This window comes from Lycium ferocissimum, chromosome 8 (assembly GCF_029784015.1).
Source record: "Lycium ferocissimum isolate CSIRO_LF1 chromosome 8, AGI_CSIRO_Lferr_CH_V1, whole genome shotgun sequence".
Classification (NCBI taxonomy): domain Eukaryota; kingdom Viridiplantae; phylum Streptophyta; class Magnoliopsida; order Solanales; family Solanaceae; genus Lycium; species Lycium ferocissimum.
This window is the reverse complement of record NC_081349.1, coordinates 51,259,716-51,284,336: the sequence shown is the minus strand read 5'-3', so window position 1 is coordinate 51,284,336 and position 24,621 is coordinate 51,259,716.

Here is a 24,621-nt window from a genome sequence, read left to right as displayed (position 1 = left end):
CTATCTTGAAATCCTTAGTCAAAATTATATATATTCTATAATCTAGTCCTTGCACAGGGCCTCAAATTCACTAATTAACTCACTTTCTGGTTCTGCTCCTTACTTTCCGGTCTATGAAGCCTTGATTTACATACACTATTAATACAAATCATCCAATATCCTTTTCTTTGGTCACATACCGCACTCCTTTTCCATAAGTATCTGCAACTCTTATCTACTCGTATCTACTACACCTTCTAACATTAGTGCCTTATTCCTTTATTCAACTTCTTTCTGGTTTCTTTTCTCCTAAAGACCAATATACTATAAGCCCAGGGTGCTTCAATCTAATACTGCTAATAAATGTAGGGGATGAAATATCACCCCATCTTTCTTGAATTTCTTAAAATTCTTATGTCCTACTTTATCTGCTTAGTTCTACTACAACTTCTGCATCCATCCTTGAGAAATCTCTCGGAGAGTACATAAACTTATAAGACTTAAAATTTAAAATTCTCACTTCAGAATCCATGTCCGAAATAAGGATGTCCTGACTATAATTATTCGTAAGAACAATCCATTATCAAATTTTTGAGGCCCCGGAGTAACGAATGATCAATGATATCCTGAGATTAGGTCATATACATATAAGCCACAACTGATTCTGATGGAAAAAGCCATATACCTGTAAATGAGATAGTAGAGAACTTAGGTCGGATATATCTAGAAATAAAGCCCCTTTGTCCTTATTAAAAGCACTGCTCCTTAACTGACTCTCTTTTTCCTCTATCTCGTACTCCCCCACGATCTGTAGGTAACTCCTAGTTAACTAAATCCTAAGATAGAGAACTAGGTACCTTTATGATACTAACATCAGAAGTTGGCCTAACATAATGCTGAAACATAGGAAAAATATGGATATGCCCCGCTCCGTACTTTCTCAATTACGTCTTCGTCCACCGGAGTCTCGTGAACCCTTAAACAAGTCTTTGTCATATGATTTCTCAGTCGAGTCTCCTCCTACTGGAGCCACATCCTCCGATAGGTCCACCTCAATAGAATAGCTGATGCTCTTTCTTATACCTCTTGACATCCTCGATCCTGAGTCGACATGTTATACAAGTCTCATGTCCCCCTTCGGAGCCTCACTTACGCTCCCATTAACTGAACTTATCCTCTTCCCCAATAAAATCCTGCAATTTAACAAAAATTGTACCAAGAACGAGCTTTCCTATTATTGGCTCTACTGCACGATCTATGATCGAAAGAAAGATGACATACTAAATGTCCGTAGCTTCTGTTTATAGATGTGGTGCACAACTCACCGATAAACAAGACTCTACCGGACACGATCTATAGACACTCCGAGGATGAGCGCTCGATACCACTTTTGTCACGACCCAAACCGATGGGCCATGACTAGTGCCTGAGCTGGGCACCCGTATACGACTCGCTAGATATAATCAGACTGAAACTGAAAACAATGTGGCACTCTGTAAAACCATGCTATGAACTCATCATGTCATACATCAAAGAGAACCTGTCTCCTGAGAAGCCACAGCTAACAAAAACATAACAAATATGCAAGCCGACAAGGCTGCCACTCTACACAGGGACATCCAAGACGAACTACATCGATATAGCTGACCAAATCGTATATACATAACCCACATATGTCTACAGACCTCTAAGAGTATAACAAAGTCTATGTCAAAAGGGTCAGTACCAAAATAGCTCTAGCCCCGGAACAATGGAGCTCTCTAAGCAGCTGGGCAGAAGTCCTAAGCCGGAGGATAACCAAGTTGAGCGTCTGCACCTGCGGGAATGAAACGCAGCCCCCCCGAACAATAGGGGAGTCAGTACGGATAATATACTGAGTATGTAAGGCAGAAGAGAAAAATACACATAGGAGTCATGAAGAAAATCTGAGAATCATAGACTAAACTGACGGACGGAATACATATGTATATCTGACTGTCTGAACATGTCTGTATGAATGCATATGTATGTCTTACTATCTGAACATATCTGTATATCTCTGCTTACTAAAAATGCCTCTGAGGGCGTATGATATGCAGTACATAGGTCATAGTGTCGGGGAACGTTCGGCTCGATCTCTATCCCATATAGGCCCCCTTCGGCATCATAATCATCATCATAGGTGCATTTTGATCAGGTGGTAATGCGTCTATAGCGCCTCACCCTTTTCCCATATCCCATACATACATACATACATACATACATATATATATATATATATATATATATATATATATATATATATATATATATATATATATATATATATATACATAATATACGCGTATATAACGCCACGTGGGTCACGGTCAATATGCATGTATGCAAATGAATGTAATGCATGAACATAAACTAACCTTATCATGATACAATATATAGGACCCGTGAACAGAAGGAATAATCATAATAGAGGGGTACAAGATCATCAATAACTGAGATGCTCCTAATATTTCTAAGAGTAAAGTAATATGGAGACTCGATTACTCGTTGTTCACTCATATCATAGGATCATGCCAAAATGAAATAAAGGGAAAGCCTTAACATACCTGTTTAGCCTCCAATTATCTACTCTTATTCGTCCGAGCTCGCAAGTCTACATTTAAGAGGATTCACACAATCGTTAGACTCATCTTTATACGCTTGTCTCAGTCCTTCAAATAAATCCATTTATAATGCGAAATTCAGCAAAGCACCTCCCCGTTTATATGCCTAGCCCGAAATTACAATACCGACAAAACAACAACTACAACAAGACCAACATCAACAACATCATCATCAATACCAAAATATTCCATAAAACATCCCACGCGATGTTTGTCCAATTTCTCAACCAACAACTTTATTATACAACCATTTCATCACTCTATCTTTGTAACTAACCAAAAGTAATATTAATAAGGAGAGATTCATACCTTATTTTTGTTAAAACATTGATATCTTCAATATCCACCTTGAATCCACCGCAAAACTATACTAGAATCACATCCATGCGTTTATCCGAGCTTCGATTAATACTCCGTCGCTTGAAAATTGCTTACTTTGTGATTCCATCTCTCTCTCTCTCTTCAATTTCTGGAAATTTCTATCAAATCTGATGAAAAAAAGGGGGTTATTACCCTTTATATAGGGTCAAATTCGGGTCGGGTTCACTGTAGCATTTTACTGTAACAGTACTGTAGCACGCATTTTTGTTCTGTCAGCTGAACTTGTAACGTCCATAATTCTCTACTCCGATGTCCTATCGAGGAGCAGTTTATTGCGTTGGAAACTAGACTCGACGAAATTCATTTTAGGCTTTTATTTCATTTCAAAACACTTTATATGCGAAGAGATATTCGTCCCCCAATTTGGACCTAAATTTTCACACACAAACTTCACCCATCCTTTCTCCAAAGTCATACTACTCCGTTACTTCCACTCATTTCCTTATAAAACCTTCCGGTATACCTTATATACATCCTTCACTCATTAAATATACTTAATAATGCTTGCTCCTTACATTCCAAAGTGATTTTACTTAACCATAACTCAATGTACTTATGTTTCAAATTTGATAGGTGCTTCTTCGAATATACGGGGTGTAACATATGTGATACCCCAGCTAGGAGGATCCCATATTGGCAAAATACGAGAGAGATGTTGGGTATATAAGGAAGCATGTCTTAGACCCGAGTGACGCATTTTAGAGCCATGCGGGCCTAGGCCTAAAGCAGACAATATCACTAGCGGGTTGGACTATTACGTTATGTTTCCTCTGGAGAAATATGAAATCGAAATGATGTAATTGTCGACAATATTTTTGCATATAATGTTGCTATTGAAATAATGCAACAAGATGAGGATCTTGAACCAAAATCTGTCGTGGAATGTTGATAGAGAAATGATTGGCCAAAGTAAAAACCTGCCACTCAAATTGAATTAGCTTCGATTGAATTAGCACGAAGTTTTCAGACCTATAATCCGAACTCCTGCAGGTGGAAAGCCAGTGGTGGCATAAATGGGTTTTTGTGCGAAAACAAAATGAGAAAAATGAAGCCGTAACATAGAAAGCACGACTTGTGGCACAAGGATTTTCGCAAAGACTTGAGATTAATTATATGGAGACATACTCTTCTGTGGTGGATGCAATCACTTTCAAGTATCTTATAAACCTGGCAGTTCATGAAAAATTGGATATGCATTTGATGGAAGTTGGCACAACCTATTTATATGGCTCACTGGACAACAATATTTTTATGAAAATTCCTCAAGGATTCAAAATGCCTGAAGCATATTTCTCGGAAAACTTGTTTAATAATGTTTCAAAAATCTTTGTATGGATTATAACAATTAGGGCGCATGTGTTATAATTGTCTTAGCTAATACTTACTGAAAGAAGGGTACAAGAATGACCAATTTGTTCTTGTGTCTTTATGAAAAGGTCTGGATCTGAATTTAGTATAATAGTTGTATATGTTGATGACTTGAATATCATTGGAACTCCTGAAGAGCTTCCAAATACAGTAGAATGTTTGAAAAAAGAATTCGAAATGAAAGATCTTGGAAAGATAAAATATTGTCTTGGTCTACAAATTGAGCATTTTACAAATGAAATATTTGTCCATCAATCAACATATACTGAAAATATTTTAAAGAAATTTTACATAGATAAAGCGCATCCATTAACTAACCCGATAATTGTGAGATCACTTGATAATAATAAAGATCCGTTCGAACTTATGAAAATGATGAAGAGCTTGTTGGTACTGAAATACCATATCTTTGAGCAATTAGGGCATTAATGTATCTTGCCGATAATTCTCGACCAGATATAGCTTTCTCTATAAGCTTATTAGCAAAATTTAGTTCTTCCCCAATAAGAACATACTGGAATGGTGTTAATAAGATATTTAGATACCTCTTAGGAACCCTTGATATGTGATTGTTTTATTCAAATGAATCCAACTCACAACTAATTAGTTATGCAGATGAAAGATATTTGTCTGACCCATGTAAAGACCGATCTCAGGTAGGTATTTTATTTACATGTGGAGGTACAACTATATCATGGCATTCAAAAAAACAAACTACGATTGCTACTTCTTCAAATTATGCAGAGATAATAGCCATTCATGAAGCAAATTGAGAATGCGTTTGGTTGAGATTAATAACTCAACACATCCAGAAAATGTGTGGTCTTGCTTTGGAAAGAGATAATCCAACAACATTGTATGAAGACAATGTTGCATGCGCAACTTAACTAAGAGGAGGATACATTAAAGGAGACAAAACAAAGCACATTTTGCCAAAATTCTTCTTCACTCGTGATCTTCAAAAAAAAGGTGAAATAGATGTTCAACAAGTTCATTTAAGTGATAATTTGGCGGATATGTCCTCTAAGGCATTGCCAACCTCAACATTTGAGAAGTTGATATACAAAATCCTGAGACATCAGGGGGAGCAAAATATGCGCTGAACTCTTTTTTCCTTAACCAAGATTTTGTCCCACTGAATTCTCCTAGAGCCTGTTTGGAAAGCCACCTGGTAATTGGAATTGGTGTAATTACTACCTTAGTAATTACACAACCTAGTAATTACACAGTATTGTAATTACCACGACCTGTTTGTTTGTCACAATGTAATTACAGTGTAATTACAAGCGTGCTGTTTGGTTGCATATGTGTAATTACACAGTTAGTTTAATTTAAAAATAAAATTTAATTATAAAAAATTTAAAATTAATATTTAAATGTGCATATATAAATGATATTAAATTATTTATTTAATAATACATTGTTTCTTGAAAATATGTTAATTAATAATCATATATTTGTAACTAATATTGTAAAAAATAATTGATATGTAATTTCAAATTAATAATATTTTAATTGATTATAAAACTTAAAAGCATACCTTTTTTGTGAGAACATCATGAGATTGGATGTTTGACAAAAAAAGAATATTTATAAATATAATGCCATAACATTATTCAAATGTTTGACAATAATTTTATCAACTGTAAGTGAAAAATAAACAGCAAGCAATGTGAAATAACAAGTCAATAGTACTAAAGCAAATATTTTTAAAATCGAAAATATAACCTAAATTCAAAATCCAAAAGAAAAAAATTTAACATAATACTCTTATGTCAAATTCCAACATTACATAAGTAAGTTTCAACGTAACATAAGTAAATACTCCTATAATTCAAAAGAAAAGGAAAATACAACTCTATAACCACATTCACAACGAAATTCTATTTTAATAACTTCACTCATTATATGCCAAGTTTGTTAATGACTCATTCTTTCTAATATTAAGAGATGTAATTTCAAATATTAGAATATTAACACGGTTATGCTAAATGAATAAAATAAAAAACTGAAAAAATACGAGCAATTACATGGAACCACAAGAAGTAAAGGTTGAGAATGAGAAGAAAGGAAATGAAATATAAATACTATAAAAAGAAAAATATATTTTAAAAAATAAAAATAATTAAAAAGTAAAAATAAAAAAGAAATTAAATAATAGAAATAAAAAATAAATTAGAAAAGAAAAGAAATTAAAATAAAATAAAAAAGAAATTAAATAATAGAAATAAAAAATAAATTAAAAAAGAAAAGAAATTAAAAAAAAATTAAAAAAAAAAACTAAAAAGTAACCCTGTAATTACAGGGTGTAATTACACCCAATTCTCAGTCCTCCCTTGAGAATTGGAGAGTGTAATTACACCCTCTCAATTACACCCAATTCCCACCTAACTGTGTAATTACCTGGTCAAACAAACAGGCCAAACTGTGTAATTACATCCAATTACACCCAATTCCAATTACCTAGGTGGCTTTCCAAACAGGCCCCTAGTAAGGTTTTTAATGAAGCAATAGGTAATGCGTACTACGAATGACAATGAACAATTTTTCTAAACTTTTACATGGACATCCAAGGGGGAGTGATGTAAATAAGTCAAAGTGAATAGTGTAGAGTAGTGGATGTACATGCTTGCATTCATTTCTATTACTGTCTACAGTTTACTCCTTCAAGTTATGTTCACTTTTTGCACCTATAAATTCTCATGTATCAGATAAGTAAAAACACACCAGAAGAAGTGAAAAGCTCATTCATTTATCTCTGTTCTTGCTATTTTGTTTTCAATACACAACTTTTTGTTTTATAGCAATATCCACATACATACATACATACATACATATATACATCCATATATATGATTACTTGTTGGTTTGGTGTTTTTTTTTTTGTTTGATACCAAGCCAAACTAAACATTGCCGTTTTTATAAAAGAAAATTATCACCAAACTAAACCAAATCCAAGTCCCTTTTTTTGGTGTGGTTCAGTTTTTTTGTTTTGTTCAATTTTGCATTTTCATTTGAACACCCCTACCTCAAACTTGGGTTAGATTTCTATTTGTCGCAACAACAACAAGCAAATTTTCACAGATCCAACTCAGAAATACAAAAATGATAGAAGAAACTCACAGTTAAGCACAAATCATCAACTGGGGTTGTAATCAACACAATCGTGATGCAGAACGACTATGGGAAGTACGAGATTCATACAACACAGAGCATATATGGAAAGGGAAATTCACGCATACAACGTTCATGACGGGGAAGATGAAGAAACCGATAAAAGAGAGCAAAAACATACCTTTTTGGGATGAAACAATGTGGAGTAGCAATGATGGCGTGGAGAATACACCTTTGCTCACCAAAACTGGACGACTTCAAGCATCGACAGAGCAATGAACCTCGAAGCATCTTGATTCTTCAACAAAGAGAGGAACCGACATATTTTAGGGTTTTGGAAACAAAATTTAGGGAATTCAAAGTTTACTTTTCTTTTTACCCTTTCTTTTTTTGCTTTTGCTGTAAAGACCCTTTACTTTTTCTTAAATTAATAAAATAGCCCCCGTGGTCTGTAATTTAATTAAAAATGGGTCCAATTTCTATTTCAAAAAAGATCAAAAAATGACTCTCAACTATCTCAAAAGTCTAAATATACTCTTCATACACCTTTTTGCTAAATATACCCCTCCGCTCACTTTTCTGGCTCAGTTTTATCTTTAAAATTAACAGACCTATTATTTTTAAAGTTCTTTTTTAAAAAAAAAAAAATTTAATTATTTTTTATTTTTTTCCTTTTTTTTCTTTTTAAAGTTACTCTTGAGGCTCGGATCTATCTTATGTTCAATTTTAATTTTTTTTTTAATTATTATTTCCTACACGTCATATTTTTGTTTTGTTTTGTTTTTGGTAACTAACTCTTTGTATTAATCACCAATTGAATATTTATGAAACATAACTAACTAACACAGTATAGATATCACAAACAAAAGACTCACAAGCAATCAGCAACAAGTATCTGCATTTGGCTAGAAGAAAATATGTTGAAGCTTTGGTTCCAATGCCCAGTAGGGCCTTCACATTACTAATATAAGCTATCTCCTATTACACGTCACATTCCTATTGGACGAAATTAAAACCCTACATACCAACTTTTTCGTAAAATATACAACTTATTTTAGTTTTTCACAATAAATTATTTTGTTTGTTCACCACAAAAGTATAAAAATAAAATTAGTATGTTATTTACAACTTTGTCATAGAATATACAAATTATTACATTTGTTCACCACAAAACAACCAAAAATAGAATTAATTTGTAATGAACAAAAACAACAAAAGATAAAATTAAGATGATTGATTGGTTCAAAAAGCTACTCCTTCCATCTCAAAGAGATTGTCTTAGTTTGATTTGACACAGAGTTTAAGAAATAAATGAAGACTTTTGAAATGTGTGGTCCAAAATAAGCCTTAGATATTTGTGTGACTGTAAATCATCTCATAAAGTTAAATTATTTCTAAATATATAAAGGTGCCAATGTTTTTGGGACAGACTAAAAAGGAAAGGAAGACAATCTTTTTGGGACGGAGGGAGTAATTGTTATGAAAAAAATAGAAAATAATGAAGAAATAAAATAATTTGTCATGAACAGATAAAATAAACAAAATACTTTGTGACTAAGTTGAGTATGTTGGGTGTGGCGGGTTTAATTAAAGGGAAAAGATTTTAATTTCGTTCAATAGAGTATGCCACGTAATCTATCTATAATATAAAGCTAGGCAGCTAGGATTACCATTTATCTTTTTTCTCAAATTTTTAAATTTTTCTCTTCTTTGCTTAAAACAAATCTGCAAAAAAATAAATGATACCTAATTTATCTCTCTCCTTTATTACTACAATTTATTACTTTTCTTAGGAATTCCTCTTCTTTTTTTGCCGGTTTCTTCTTTCAAAATATAAAAAGTTAATTATACCAAATTAGTAATCTGATAAATCACGTTATTTAGCAATTACTAGCACTGGTAAGTGGCTGGCCATTGATAAATCGTGGATTTTAGGGCTTTTTACATCCACTACTTATACTTTTTAGTAGTCCTTTCAAGTGTTTGTTCGTGTTTTCGTGTGTTTTTAGATTTTGTGAGTCGAGGACAAAAGTGGGACAAAATGGAACAAAAGAGCATAAATTTGTGGCAAATATGCAGCACCGTAAGTTGAATTTGCGGCCGCATCTTTTGCCCAGAGAAATGACAGTAAGCTGAGCAAAGATCATCAACTTGCGATGAGAATGCGGCACCGCAACTTCGGAGTTGCGGCTGCATTTTGGAGGCCCGAACACCCATTGAGCCAAGCTACATGCCTGAATTTGCGAAGCAGATGCGGCACCGCAAACTCAAGTTACGGCACTACAAACTCAAGTTGCAGCCGCATCTTCAGAAAGACTGAGAAGAATTGCTGAGTGTTCTGCGGTCGCAAACTCAAGTTGCAACCGCAAACTTAGGTCACAAGTCGTAAACTTGTCCGAAATTTGACTTTTTGTCCTCCCTCTATAAATACTTGTACCTAGTGCTCTGTGCTCATTATTGAATATTCCCCACTTTTCACTTTTTAGTTGTCTTTTAGCATAGAGAGAGCTTTGAATATCATTTATTGTGGAAGCTTTCGAGAAGATTCTCCATCTTTTTGTCATCTTCTCCATTAACATTATTGTAAGCTCATGAATATTCTCTTTGCAACTACTTTCTATTTAATGAATATGAGTAGCTAAACTATTTAGCTAAGGTTGTGGGACCAAATGTGTTAGTTATGTTATTGGGTTTTGTATTCATTCTCCATTTATGTGTAAAGATGCTTTTCTATTTACTCTTCAACCTTTAATGTCATTTAATATAGTGTACAACATTATTTGTGCCTAGTTGCTTTTCCTTTGCTTGAGAAAGAAAGGGAAAGTTAGGAAAAGAGTAAATAGCAAGGATTTGAGGCTTATAAACCTCATCTAATAACTTGAGCTAGAGATAGGAAAGTTGCTTGAGATAAAATGGGCGTTCATATTTTTCACATTCTAAGGATTGAGAAAGCTTAGTAATGATACTTATCAATTTGGTTGAGAAACTTTTGATAAACTTGTGTATCCCATATTTAATTGCATTCACACATATAAAAGAGTTGGATCAATACCCAGTTGCATTACTTTCCATTGGAACCACAACCTTAGTGTCTTTGGTAATTGTTAATCGAAAATCAAGCATTCTCTTACCAATGATTATGACAAATATTAAAACCAAACTTTTTGTACATTTCTGTCTCTAGAAATATAGACTATTAGTCAAGCGTTACACTTAACAAGTTTATTTCTTCATTGTATTCTCTGTGGGATTCGACCCCAACCTCGTTGGGTTCTATATCTCCTATTTTAAAGGTGTAATTTGGGTGTATCAAATTTTGGCGCCGTTGCCGGGAATACGGTCTAGAAATTTACTAACTAGTGTAAAACTTTACTTTTAGTCTTTATTTCTCTTCTTATTTTCTTTTCTTTATTGTTATGAGTTGCGCAGGTAGTATGGATGAGAATGGTGATCCTCTACCACATCCACCTCCGGTGGTGGTCGTCGAAGAGGCGGCGGGGCCAGGCTATGCAGCCGCAATTCAACCCCCGCCTTTAATTGGAAACTCGAGTTTCCACGTGACCAACACCATGCTACACTTGCTCAACACTAAGGGCCTATTCGCCGGTCTACCTAATGATGACCCGAATAGGCACCTTAGGAACTTTCTTGGGGTATGCACTACTAATGTGCATCCGGGAGTCTCAATTGAAGTGGTCAAGTTACGGCTCTTCCTGTACTCCCTTACAGGGGAAGCCATGGCTTGGTTAGATGATCTTCCATCCGGGTCCATCACTACTTGAGAGGAATTGACCGAAGTATTCCTCAAGAAGTTCTTCCCCTCCATCCTGGATGTTGCAACTCTGTGACGAAATCAACAACTTTCGTCAACTTCCTAATGAGGCCCTCCATGAAGCTTGGGTTCGTTTTAAAAAGAAAGTCAAAAGTTGTCCCAAGCATGGGTTTCCAGATAGTATGCTTCTACAAACATTTTATAGGTCTTTGGATTCGGTCAACAAATCGGTAGCGAATAACATGCGGAAGGGTCTATTATAGATAATTCTTATGCTATGGTTTGTGAATTGTTGGATAAGTTGACCGAGACTAATAAAGCTTAGCATACTAGGGAGTCGGAAGTAGGTGGAGGAAATTCCTCCAAAAATGTGCTCACTCGTGAGATGGTTAAGAAGGAGGAAAAGAGAGATGAATCCATGGCAATACTTGTCACCCAAATGGACCTTCTTACAAAAAATGTCATGGATGGTAGAAGCAAAAAGGTGAATGCGGTAGGATCTTGTGAAAGGGGTTCTCCGGATGAGCAATGCTTCCAAATGTATGATGAGGAGGCAAGTTATATCAATAATCAAAAGGAGGGTTCCCGGCCAAACTACCAAGGTCCTAATCAAGGATCTTGGTGACAAGGTCAAGGGAATCAAGGTTGGAACAAGGATTAAGGTAACTCTAGTTGAAGAGATAGTCGTGATAACAACCAAGGGGGTTACAACAACAACTACAACAATCATCGAAGTTCAAATCCGTATGTCCCTCCAAAGGGGAATCAACAAAGCTCTAGTCAACCACCTACTAGCGATCTCGCTAGTTCAAAAATTGAAGATATATTGTCAAGAGTGTTGAAAAAAGTGAAATCCACTGATACTTTTTGCAAGGAAATAAGAGATAAAGTGAAATCCATGGGGCAAGTGGTGAGTTCTCACTGCAACTCCATCAAACAATTGGAGTCTCAACTTGGCCAAATCTTGGCCATTCTCAATCAAAGGCAAAAAGGTACACTTCCAAGTGATATGATAGCGAAACCGACAAATGAAGAACACAAGTTGCATGCTATCACAACAAGGAGTGGCAAGAAAATTGGGGAGGAGACCGTGTTGAAAAAGTATGTGGTGATTGATGATGATCCAGTTGTTGATGAACAAATGGTTGATGAAAAGGAAGTTGAGCCAACGAAAAAGAGGATTACTTTTGAAGAGCCCATTATGGTAGAAGTGATTCCCGAAAGCAACAATACATCGGGAGATGAGAAAGGTGATGATGAGGCACCTCAAGCAACGAAAGCTATTCCTAAGCCTTCACCACCATTCCCTAAAAGATTAAAATAAAAGGCGGGCGATGGAAAGTTTCTCAAGTTCATTGAACGATTAAAGGGACTCTCAATCAATATTCCATTGGTCGAGGCACTTGAGCAAATGCCTGATTATGCAAAGTTCATGCAAGATCTCGTGACGAAAAGAAGCAGTTCCGGCCTTGAAACAATGGGAGGCACTCATCATTATAGTGCAATTGTTACCAAAGCTTTGGTACAAAATAAAGAAGACTTCATAGCCTTCATAATTCCATGCACAATCAATAAATACAAGTTTACAAAAGCTTTATGTGATCTTAGAGCAAGCATCAATTTGATATCGCTTGCTATATGTAACAAGTTGAGTTTGGGCACTCCCTGTCCTAATACTATGAGATTACTTATAACAGATAGAACCGTGAAGAGGCCCGTTGGCCTTCTTTATGATGTACTTGTGAGAGTGGACCGGTTTATCTTTCCGGCCGATTTTATGATCTTGGATTGCGAAGTTAATTTTGGGGTGCCCATAATCTTAGGTAGACCTTTCTTGGCTACGGGGTAAGCTCTTGTAGATGTGGATGATCTAAAATTTTGGATGAATGATGAAGAGGTCACTTTCCATATTTGTAAAACAACGAAGCAACCGGCGAACATGAGTGTGGTGTCGATTATTGATACTATTGATGAAGCTATCGAATCAACCATGGAGCATAAACATGTGGGTGAGATATTGGTGGCGGTCTTGATGAATTATGATGGGGGTAATGATGAAGAATTCGAGGAGACAATGAATGCATTGATTTGGTTGGGTTCCTATCGCCACAATCCAAAGAAACTTGATCTTAATTTAGAAAACCGGGCATCTCCTCCCGCAAAGCCTTCCATCATTAAGCCTCTTATTTTGGAACTGAAACCTCTTCCTTCACACTTGAGGTATGAATTTCTTGGCCCTAAAAACACTTTACCCGTAATTATTTTCACCCGGTTGACGGATGAGCAAAGAGAGAGGTTGATGGTGATCTTGAGAAAATATAAAAAAGCATTGGTTGGTGTATTGTAGATATCTAAGGGATTCCGCCCGGTATTTGTGCTCACAAAATTCAACTTGATGAAGAGTGTAAACCAAGCATTGAACATCAAAGGAGGTTGAATCCTCCTATGAAAGAGGTGGTAAAGATCGAGATCATTAAGTGGTTAGATACCGGGGTTGTGTATCCGATAGCGGATAGCTCATGGGTGAGTCCGGTCCAATGCGTCCCCAGAAAGGGTGGAATAACCGTTGTGCAGAATGCAAAAAATGAATTGATCGTAATGCGCACGGTCACCGGATGGCGGGTTTGCATGGATTATAGGAAGTTGAACAAGTGGACAAAGAGGGATCACTTCCCAATGCCTTTCATGGATCAAATGCTTGATAAGCTTGTGGGAAGAAATTATTATTGCTTCCTTGATGGCTATTTCGGGTACAATCAAATCACCATTGCTCTCGACGACCAAGAGAAAATCACTTTCACTTGTCCTTATGGGACATTTTCTTTTAAGAGGATGCCATTTGGGCTTTGTAATGCACCCACAACTTTTTAACGTTGCATGATGTCTATTTTGTCCGACATGGTTGAGGAGTCCTTAGAAATCTTAATAGACGACTTTTTCGTGGTGGGAGATTCCTTTGATGAGTGCTTGGGAAATCTTATCCATGTGTTGAAAAGGTGCGAAGAGACAAACTTGGTTCTAAATTGGGAGAAATATCACTTTATGGTGAGAAAAGGAATTGTCTTGGGTCACAAAATTTCGGAGAGGGGGCTTGAGGTTGATCAAGCTAAAATTGAAGTTATTGTCAAACTCCCTCTGCCTATATCCGTCAAGGGAGTTTGTAGTTTCCTTGGGCATGCTGGATTTTATAGAAGATTCATCAAGGATTTCTCGAAAATAGCCAACCCTCTTTGCAAGCTGTTGGACAAAGAGTCAAAATTTGTATTTGATGATGCATGCTTGAAGGCATTTGAATGCTTGAAAGAGCTACTCACATCAATTCCTATCATCATTGCCCTGGATTGGTCCAAACCCTTTGAATTGATGTGTGACGCAAGTGGGGTTGCTATGGGGGCCATACTTTTCCAAAAGTGTGAGAAGATCTTCCATCCCATCTACTATGGAAGCAAGACTCTAAATGGTGCCTAAATGAACTACACGGTCACCGAGCAAGAGTTGCTTGCCATAATTTTTGCCTTTGAAAAATTCTGAGCTTACTTGTTGGGAACTCATGTGGTGGTTCACACCGATCATGAGGCACTTCGTTACCTCATGACCAAGAAAGACGCTAACCCAAGGTTGATAAGATGGGTGCTCCTATTGCAAGAATTTGACTTTGAGGTGAAAGATAGAAAAGGGTGTGTGAACTAAGTTGCGGATCACTTGTCACGACTTAAAGAAGGTGGTCGACCCTTGGCTGGTGTGGAAAGCGATGATTCATTTTCGGATGATCAAGTCATGGCGGGGTCACATGATATGATCCTATGGTATGCCGATTTTGCTAACTATGATGCTAGTGACATCATGCCGGATGATCTAAACTTCCACCAAAAAAAAGAAGTTCTTGAGCGATGTTCAAAAATATTATTGGGATGAGCCTTACCTATTTCGTGTTTGCACCGACAACATCATAAGGCGGTGCATTCCCGAAGTAGAGATAATGTCTATCATTGAGGCTTGCCATTCATCACCCGTGGGAGGGCATCATAGTAGCTCAAGAACGAAGACAAAAGTGTTTCAAAGTAGTTTTTATTGGCTTACCATCCACCAAGATGCTCATGACTTTGTGCTATCTTGTGACCAATGTCAACGTTATGGTAGCATCTCAAGAAGACATAAACTCCCAATGACACCGATTCTTGAGATGGAGTTCTTTGATATTTGGGGGATCGATTTCATTGGTCCATTTGTGAGTTCCTATAATAACAAATATATCCTTGTGGCGGTAGACTATGTGTCTAAATGGGTGAAGGCTGTAGCGCTTCCTAACAATGAAGGAAAGAGTGTCACCGCGTTCTTGAAGAAGCACATCTTCACAAGGTTTGGGGCTCCAAGAGCCATCATTAGTGATGGGAGTAGTCATTTTCGCAACCGGTTGTTCAAAGCACTTCTTGAGAAGTATGGCGTCAAGCATAGAGGTGCTGCCCCTTATCATCCCCAAACGAGTGGTCAAGTGGAAGTGTCGAATTGTGAAATTAAGAGTATTCTTTCCAAAGCCGTCAATGCCAATAGGATCGATTGGTTAAGAAAGTTGGATGATGCTCTATGTTCTTACTGGACGGCATACAAGACACCAATTGGCATGTCTCCTTATCAATTGGTGTTTGGTAAAGCTTGTCACCTTCTAGTGGAACTTGAACATAAAGCGTTCCGGGCTTTGAAAAAGTTTAACCTTGAATGGGAAGAAGTTTCGCAATTAAGGATGGATCAAATCAATGGGCTGGATGAATTCCGATTTCAAGCCTATGTGAGCTCTTCCATCTACAAAGCCCGCATGAAACACTTCCACAACAAAAAGATCTTGCAATGAGAGTTTAGCCTCGGAGATCGGGTGTTGTTGTTCAATTCAAGGCTCCGGTTGTTTCCGGGTAAATTGAAGTCCAAGTGGTCCGAGCCCTTTGAAGTAACACAAGTGTTCCCACATGGAGCAATTGAACTTGTTGGTCCGGATGGAGAGCATCACAAGGTGAACGGGCAAAGGGTTAAGCATTACTTTGGCTTACCCAATGAAAAAAAGACAATTGAGGTCACCTACCTCAACGAACCATGAAAAGGGTAAAACCGTCGTGCCGCAATGTTAACTCAAGCATTTCTTGGGGGGCAACCCAAGTCTTTTGTTTAATGTTTGCTTACGTGTGTAGGATGCAAGGATGCAGGGAAAATATATACAAAGTGGACTCGTGGGAAGAATGGGAAAAGGAAATGAGAAATGAAAGGCAGGGGTAAATTTGCGGCCTTAATGCGGTACCGCATCCTGCGGCCGCATCTTCACCCCGCAAAATGGTAGTGACTAATGAAAAACAGTAAGTTTGCAATCGAGTTGCGGCTCCGCAAATTTAGTTTGTAGCTGCAACTTTGATCAACCCTCACAGCTAGTGCCACACATGTAAGTGGAGTTTGCGTAGAGAATGCGAGGTCGCAAACTCGATATGTGACCGCATTCCTTGCGCAAACTCCAAAAGTATATAAGGTTTACTTTGAAACGTGTTTTTTCATTTCTTTTCCCTCTTGATCTCAAACGCGACATATTTTCCCATTTTCACCCCTAATCACAATTTCAAGCATACACCCCTCAAAACCGACCCAATCCCCTCCCCATCTTCGTGTGTGGTGCATCTATTAGCTCGTAATCAACAATTTCCCACTTGCCCGTCTCTACTTTTGATCTATAAGGTATGTTACATGGCTTTTGACTTCAATTCTTTCAAATCATGAAATATAAGCATGCTATTAGCCTATAACATTACCTTGTAGCATTAGTGTGATGCGTGAACCGTCATTCCCACTTGTTTATCTTGATTTAATATGATTTTTGTGGGATATGGATGTTCATATGCGGGAATTGTTAGATTAGGGGTAAGGATTGGTTATTGGTAGATTATTACTGGTGGTGTTGCTTGTTGTGATTGGGGGTGGGGGATAATGGCTTGAAAATGCTTAAAATTCGCAAAAAAATGGCGTGGGCCTTAACTTTGGGGACGACGATGGATTTGCTACCTTAAATTGAGTTTGCGGAGTCGCATCTCCATCGCATCCTAGGCTGATCTAGCAGTAGCCTTCCCAAAATCCATGAGTTTGCGAGCAAGATGCGGCTTCGCATCTTGAGTTTGTGGCTGCAACTTTTGCAGTTGCGGCATCGCAAACTTGATTTTGCGGTCGCATCTTGTCTCTTCTTCCCTTATTTTTTTTGTTTCCTGTGCATCATTGTTAGTTTATTGCTTTCTTAAAACCACAAAAACATAAAAAAGATTTTCCTTTTTGTTTTTCTTAGGACCTAATGTTTATTGACTGTACAGGATGACTGGATGCAAGAATTTGGCACAAAAGAACTGTCACGACCCAACCCCGTAGGCCGCGACTAGTGCCCGAGTTGGGCACCCGTACACACCCGTTAATCAGAGGTAGCATACGAATAGCTTACACAGTACACAAATAACATATATATACAGAAAAATGTAACGTCACCCCGAAGAAGCCACAAATGTACAAATATACATATCGCTATCGCAATCCAATGGAGATAATATCACATATAAGCCGATAAGGCTATCATAATATAGGGGGACGTCCAAATCACAAATCACACGTACACGACCGAACAAAGGAATACCCATAACCCACACATATATGTCTACGGACCTCCAAGAGTCATAACGAATCATATGACGGGACAAATGGCCCCGCCGTACCCGTGAACAAACATATGCATATATATATACAAAATGTGTCGGATCAAAGTATAGGCTCCGAGAACAAGGGAGCGCTCCAAGTCGGTACCGAACAGAATCCTAAGCCGGTGGATCATCCAAAATGAGTACATATACCGCGCGACATGAAACGCAGAAGAAAGGGGGTCGTACGGAATATGTACCGAGTATGCAAGGCATGAAATATAGTAAACAAAATCATAGTCAAAACCAGAAGTACGGAAAGTAAATGCAATATTCAAAATATCCAAATGCTTACTCATAAAAATACAAATCATGCATAAGGCTCTTAGAACGGTAGTCGCCCGCCTGTCGTTGGCGCCACGCCACATCATACTCCAGAAGATTTCATATCTCCGACACCCGACATATCATATCACATCATAACGCCAAATATACACGGTACTCGGCCAAAGGGGACTCGGCGTACCGGACACATCATACTCCGGAATATATCAAAGTGCGCACGAAACATAACCGGCCCGGGACTCGGTGAAGGATATAGTAACCATATACACGAGCAGAGTCGTGGGAGACTATATGCAGTTTAAAACATTTTTCCAAAAACTCATAAAATAATCAAAGTGAATTATCATTTAAAACCAAGGCGATAGTCAAATCAAGTTTCTTCCGAATGTTGTTCGGGAACATATCAAATAGAACTTTAGGACTCGTAGACACGTATTAAACCATGTGAGATAACTTATGAAAATTAGGGGCATAATCGTCATTTCAAACTCGATAGAGAAGTAAGTAATCGGCGTTCGAAGGTTAAGACGTTAATCACACTAAATCCTTTGAAAAGTCGCTAGTATTATACAAGGGAGAGTCTCGGGGCCCACGGACGAGTATCGAACCGATCCGGGTCCATTTATGAAAGTTAGAGACCTTATCCATTGTAGAATCTCCCGCGAACGTTTCGAAGCGATCCGAGCTCGTCTATGAAAGTTACGATTGTTCGTAGTTACGAAACCTTTTTGGAATAAAACCTTTATAAAATCCTTGAAACCAAGTCATGTAAAAACACAAGGATCATGGTTCGACCGCATTAAGAGTGCCAACATAAAGGAATGAATAAAAATCGCACACAAGCTCGGACCTTAAGGATGGTGTCACCCCGAGACTCGTATCACAATCTACTTACGACTTAGACATGCCACAAGGCGAAGTGGTAAGCTTCACATACCTCGTCCACTTCCTAGATTAATCCAAGCTTACGTCTTGGCTTCTCCAAAAGCTACAATAACATCATTAGACGCCAAACATTAGTCATACGCACTTAGAATCCAATTCTAGGCTAGCACTTTATTTATAGAAATTTGGGCAGCATCTCCCCGTAAATTCAACAACCCCGAGAATTCAACTCGGCCAAATTCATCAACAACAATGCCAACAACCAAACTAGCAACATCAACAAGTGATTCAAAACTCATTCTAACATTAGTAACTCTTTTCTATATACTTCGACGGCATTTCATTTACATTCAAATCACCACCTACAATTAAGCCAACTCTAATGCTCATACATTCAAATACCAATCCGAAACCATTCAAACAAAATTCAAGAACATTTCAAACAATCCACACAATATTCAAACGGCCCAACCAATGTGCAAAGCCACGAAACCTTCCAATTCCCATAGGGAAACAACAACACATTTCTTTCTTCCAAATTCATAAACTACATCAATAATCCAACGTATGTTAACAACATCATTTTCATCAATTCAAGGAACTACATTAAATTCACATTTGCTTCTAAAACAGCCCATATACGTTTTCCACTTCAACTTACATCATTAAGCTTTCATTATCATCATATAATCACAACAACAACAACCAAAACACTACATCAAATTAGTTCATCATATTCTACAAAAGCGACCCCACTACACGCCTCTAACTTCAACACGCAACATATCATGATTTCCATCCATTTTTACACATTACAACACATTCAAAACATCCATAACACCTAATTCCAACCATTCAACCCACATAAAATGACCCTTAATCCATAAATCTCAACAAAATAACAAACTAGTTTATAACGCTATTTTCTCCGTTCTAATCCGTTAAAACTCTAATTAAACTTGTTAACAATGAAAAAGGGACCTTACTCTTACCTTAAGTATGCAGCCAAAGCACGTCACCCTCTTCTTCTTGGCCGATTTTTAGCCCAAATTGAAGGCAACGTAACGTACAACACTTTTTCTTCATGAGCTTCGCGATTCGGGGCTTAGATTGTGGTCAAAATTTGGTTTCTCTCTCTACCTCTCTCTCTCTCTCTCCATCTATGAAAATCTGGATGTTTTGGTCTGAAAAATGAAGGAGAAAGCTGAAAATTTCACTTAAATGGCATGGGTATTGGGCTTGACCCGACTTGGAATCGGGTTGGACCGAATCCACTGTTCAGCTCGACCTTTCTGCCTTAAAACGTCCATATATCCTTATCCCGATGTCTTCTGTGAACCCACGACCTATGGTTGGAAAGTTATTTCAATTATCTACAACTTTCATTTGGGAGTTTTCCCAAATTCCAAACTCATAATACCTCTTTGGCCCCTCGAAGTCAGATCACCCGAAGACGTTTTCTTAAATCGTCCCTTTGGAGGGCTTACACTCATTTTTAGCTTATGGGTCCTTCTTAGGACTTGCTCAAATTCACATGTACTACTCATATATCTCTTCATATGTCCTTTATAAAATCCCAACATGTGGGTCCCACCTTAACACACGGCCACTTTGGCCTTTTCATGAAATTTTTATTTCAACTTCTAGCCCCTAATTTCTCTTAATATTCCATACCAATAAAATTCATAAACAACTTATACATTACACCAAATCGAAAAATAGCCTTGTCCTTAACTTGTCGCAACTAACTTAAAATATTCCAACGTACAAAATACGGGATATAACAAGAACCCAGCAAGCCTGACTGGGAAAAAAAAGCGGCCTGCTTTGGGTGAGGGGCCATCCACCACACCCTCTATGCCTCAGCCGACTCCTATAGCCTAGGGAACCCCGACCACTACTGATGATGTGATCCGCTAGAGGTTTGAGGCCCAAATTAAAAGAGAAGAGGGCCTCAGATGGGCAATTGAAGGGGTGAAGGAGCGTTATGACATAAATGCTCCTTCAACCTTGAGAAGCGTATCAGTTTGACTGGGCTAGAAAAGTCATTTCCCAGAATTATGGAGCAATTGCACTAACAAAAATGGATGGTGTTCACTAAAGAGCCCGGAAAATTTGTCCCCAAATTGTCAAAGAGTTCTACGCCAGTCTTGGTGTTCAAATGGGAAAGAAGAAGAAAGTTATGGTCGGCTGTACAGTGAGAGGAGAGGCTGTGCCTGTGTTCCACAAGGGGATCAATATTGAATATTTTTGGTTCCCGGGCACACCTCATAGTGAGTACGAGGAGATGATTCAGCCAACTGTGGCTGAAACAAAACGAGCTTGGTTGACAGAGGTCATAGCGGCTCCGGGCACTACTCCTCCGTGGATAAATCCCAAGACTTGTATTGAAAAGGTGACTCTCAACATTGAAGCAAAATTTTAGTTGTCCTTCATTAGCTCCCGGTTTTGGCCATCACATAATGAGACACTAGTGGGGATTCGCAAGGCCATTCTCATTGTGTGCATCATGACTGGGGTATACATTAATGTGGGTCACATTGTGTACCCCCACATTATTGATAGAGCATGGCAGACATCTCGATCCATCCCTTTCCCGTGCTTGATCACTGTTTTATGCAAGAGGCACAAAGTGCCTGTCTTTAAGAGGGTCAATCGAGAGTGTGCCGCAATTGGGGTCGTGGACATTTTTAGAACTGAGGATGATGACAACCCCGAGAGGAAGAGGAAGAAGGCCCAGGCTCAAACCATTGACCTCACAGCCGGCTTAGAGGACCTTGCTAGGCCTGCCACTTCTGCCATCCCGACACCTTCAGGTCCTGCTTCTGTTGGTGCCTTCACTAGCATCGCTGTGGGGTCCACTACTAGTGACACCCCCACCTGCTATAGGGGTCCCACCTCAGAGCACACGCCCTCCCTATGTTGATGATTTTTAGAACATGGCTCAGACCGTGGGGGCTGTGGATTCCAAAGTAACTCGCTTCATCCGCACTCTTCCTGACATGATTAAAAAGATGGTGGAAGATTCCAATAGACAGTGGGAAGAGCATGTGGTTAGTCTAGAGAAGAGGGTGGACAAGATAGAGACTGGTGAGATAGAGAGTGTGAAGGCGGTAATGACCGACCTTGCTCAATTGCGCGCCGATTTCATAGCTTCCCAGACCTCAATACTTGCGGCCATGGGTACAGGGGTTGGTATGGATACTGAGGAGGTCGACAGGGCCTTGCATGAGTCAGAGGTAGCAAAGAGTTTTTCTCATCACACCACTGCCAGAGATGATCCATTAGATTTGGGTGATGATGAGTACGAGGAGCTGGATGATATTGAGACACTGCCGGATGCTTCAGAGGAGCAGCTTCAGGCTGTATTAGTAGTTTCTGTCTAGCATGGCCACCCCGTGGCTCATACAAATGCTGAGCTTGAGGTCAACATACACACAGAGAGAGAGAGAGAGCACTCCCTTATGGACATGATGCTCCCTGCGGGGAAGAGTACTAGTGCCACATCCATACCTCCACCTGCTGGTAGCACTTCAGCACCATCTGATCCCACATCATCCACTATTGCTGCTACTAAGCCTACCGCTGAGCACAACACTGAGGTAGTGCGAGAGGCCACATGAAGTGTCACAAAGAGGGCTTACTTCCTTTTGATTGCTAATTGTTTATTGCATTGGGGACAATGCAAGGTTTTTAGTGAAGGGTGGTACTCCTAGTGTCGTTTGATGGAGTTTTTGAGTCGTTTTGATATGATGTACCAGGGATACTGTATGTATGACCTGTATTTTGACGGATAGTACTTATGTGTGTTGTTTTAAACATTGTATTATTTTCATTATTGCATATGTGTTGTTGTGTTGTTTCCAGTATATTGTTGGTGTTATTTATGGTATTAGATATATCCTTGGCTTTTCTTAGTTGTGGTTCTTTTCCTGAGAATGCTAATGGTCTTTTGAACCCGGTATTTTTAGGAAGTTTTGAGTCGGCTTGTCCCAATGATAGATATTTGTACGCTTTCTTAAGGGAACTAAGCCTTGTAGGGTTGGGATGTGACCATGACTTGTTTGGTATCAATACAGTTAGAATGTTACATAATATTGCATACCCTTCCAAAATTTTGAGCTTTAATGAGAATTGATGATCACGAAAACTTAGGCTTCACTTTGTTACTTTTGACTATTCAATTGGGTAAACCATTAATTGATTTTGTTTTGAAAGATATTGACTCATTTTGAACAATGCATGTGCTAGGAGTGGCGACGTTTTGGACTGACTTGTGTGATTGCTTGTGTCAACGAGAACTTGCCCGGTATGTCTTTCTAAGCTAAACTTGAATGATCGGTTGAAGAAAGGATCTTAGGCAATCTTTGAATTTCCATGTGAAACACCTTGTACATAAATGTATCACTAGTCACCCCTTTTAATCCTTTAGCCTTTTTCTTGTTGCCATATTACAAGCCGTACCACTTCATGTATCTCTTTTGAACCCATCCTTCCTTGAACTCTAAAATCTCAATATAGGCTGTTAGCCTAAGTTGGGGGTGAGAGGCCATATGAGTAAGTTTGATGAAAATAGAAAGTGGAATGGCGGTTGTTAGAAATGAAGAGGTTGCCCTTGACAAAAGAAAATAAAAGAAAAAGAAAGAAGTTTTGTTTATTGCGTGTTTGCTAGATAGGATTCTAATAAGTGCAAAAGGGACGGTTAATAAAAAGGCAATAGAAAGATGTGACTAAGGAGAGAAAAGGTAGAAAGAAAATGAAATCGTGGTAAATAAAAAAAAAGGCCTCAACCAAGTCAAATGTAGTGCTCAAGGAAGGGATAGTCACTTTCATACCCAAATTTGTATCCTTTTGTACCCAAGTTTGAATCCTACCCAACCCAAAGCTCATTACAATCCAGGAAGACCTTTGTGATCTTCTATCAATTGTTTTTGGAATTAGTATGGAAAGAAAGTAAGGGCAAGCATATGGTTTGATACTTGTGACACGTGAGATTCTTTTTGAGTGCGAGTGTTCTCCTAATGTCCCTCTATATTGATTGATATTTGTGTGAAAGGGACTTTCTTTCTTGTGAGGGCATATGTATTGTAATAATGGATGAGCAATGAGACCATGCAAGCAAGTCAATAGAATGTGAATACGAATTGAGTAATCTCGAAAAACCATGTGAAGATTTGAAGTGTCATAAGGTCATTGTTAGTGCATTTTTGAAATAACAGGAAGGGGCGGATATAGTAGAAGGATTATGTGTGTTTTCTAATTATTCATACCAATCGATAGTCATGTGCATCCCATGTAGGCTAGTTGGCAAGTCATGAGTCGTGAGTATCGAGTCGTTTGCTTGAGGACAAGCAAAAGCTTAAGTTGGGGGTGTTGATAAGTCATGGATTTTAGGGCTTTTTACATCCACTACTTAAGTGCTTGTTCATGTTTTCGTGTGTTTTCATGTGTTTTCAGGTTTTGTGAGTCGAGGACAAAAGAGGGA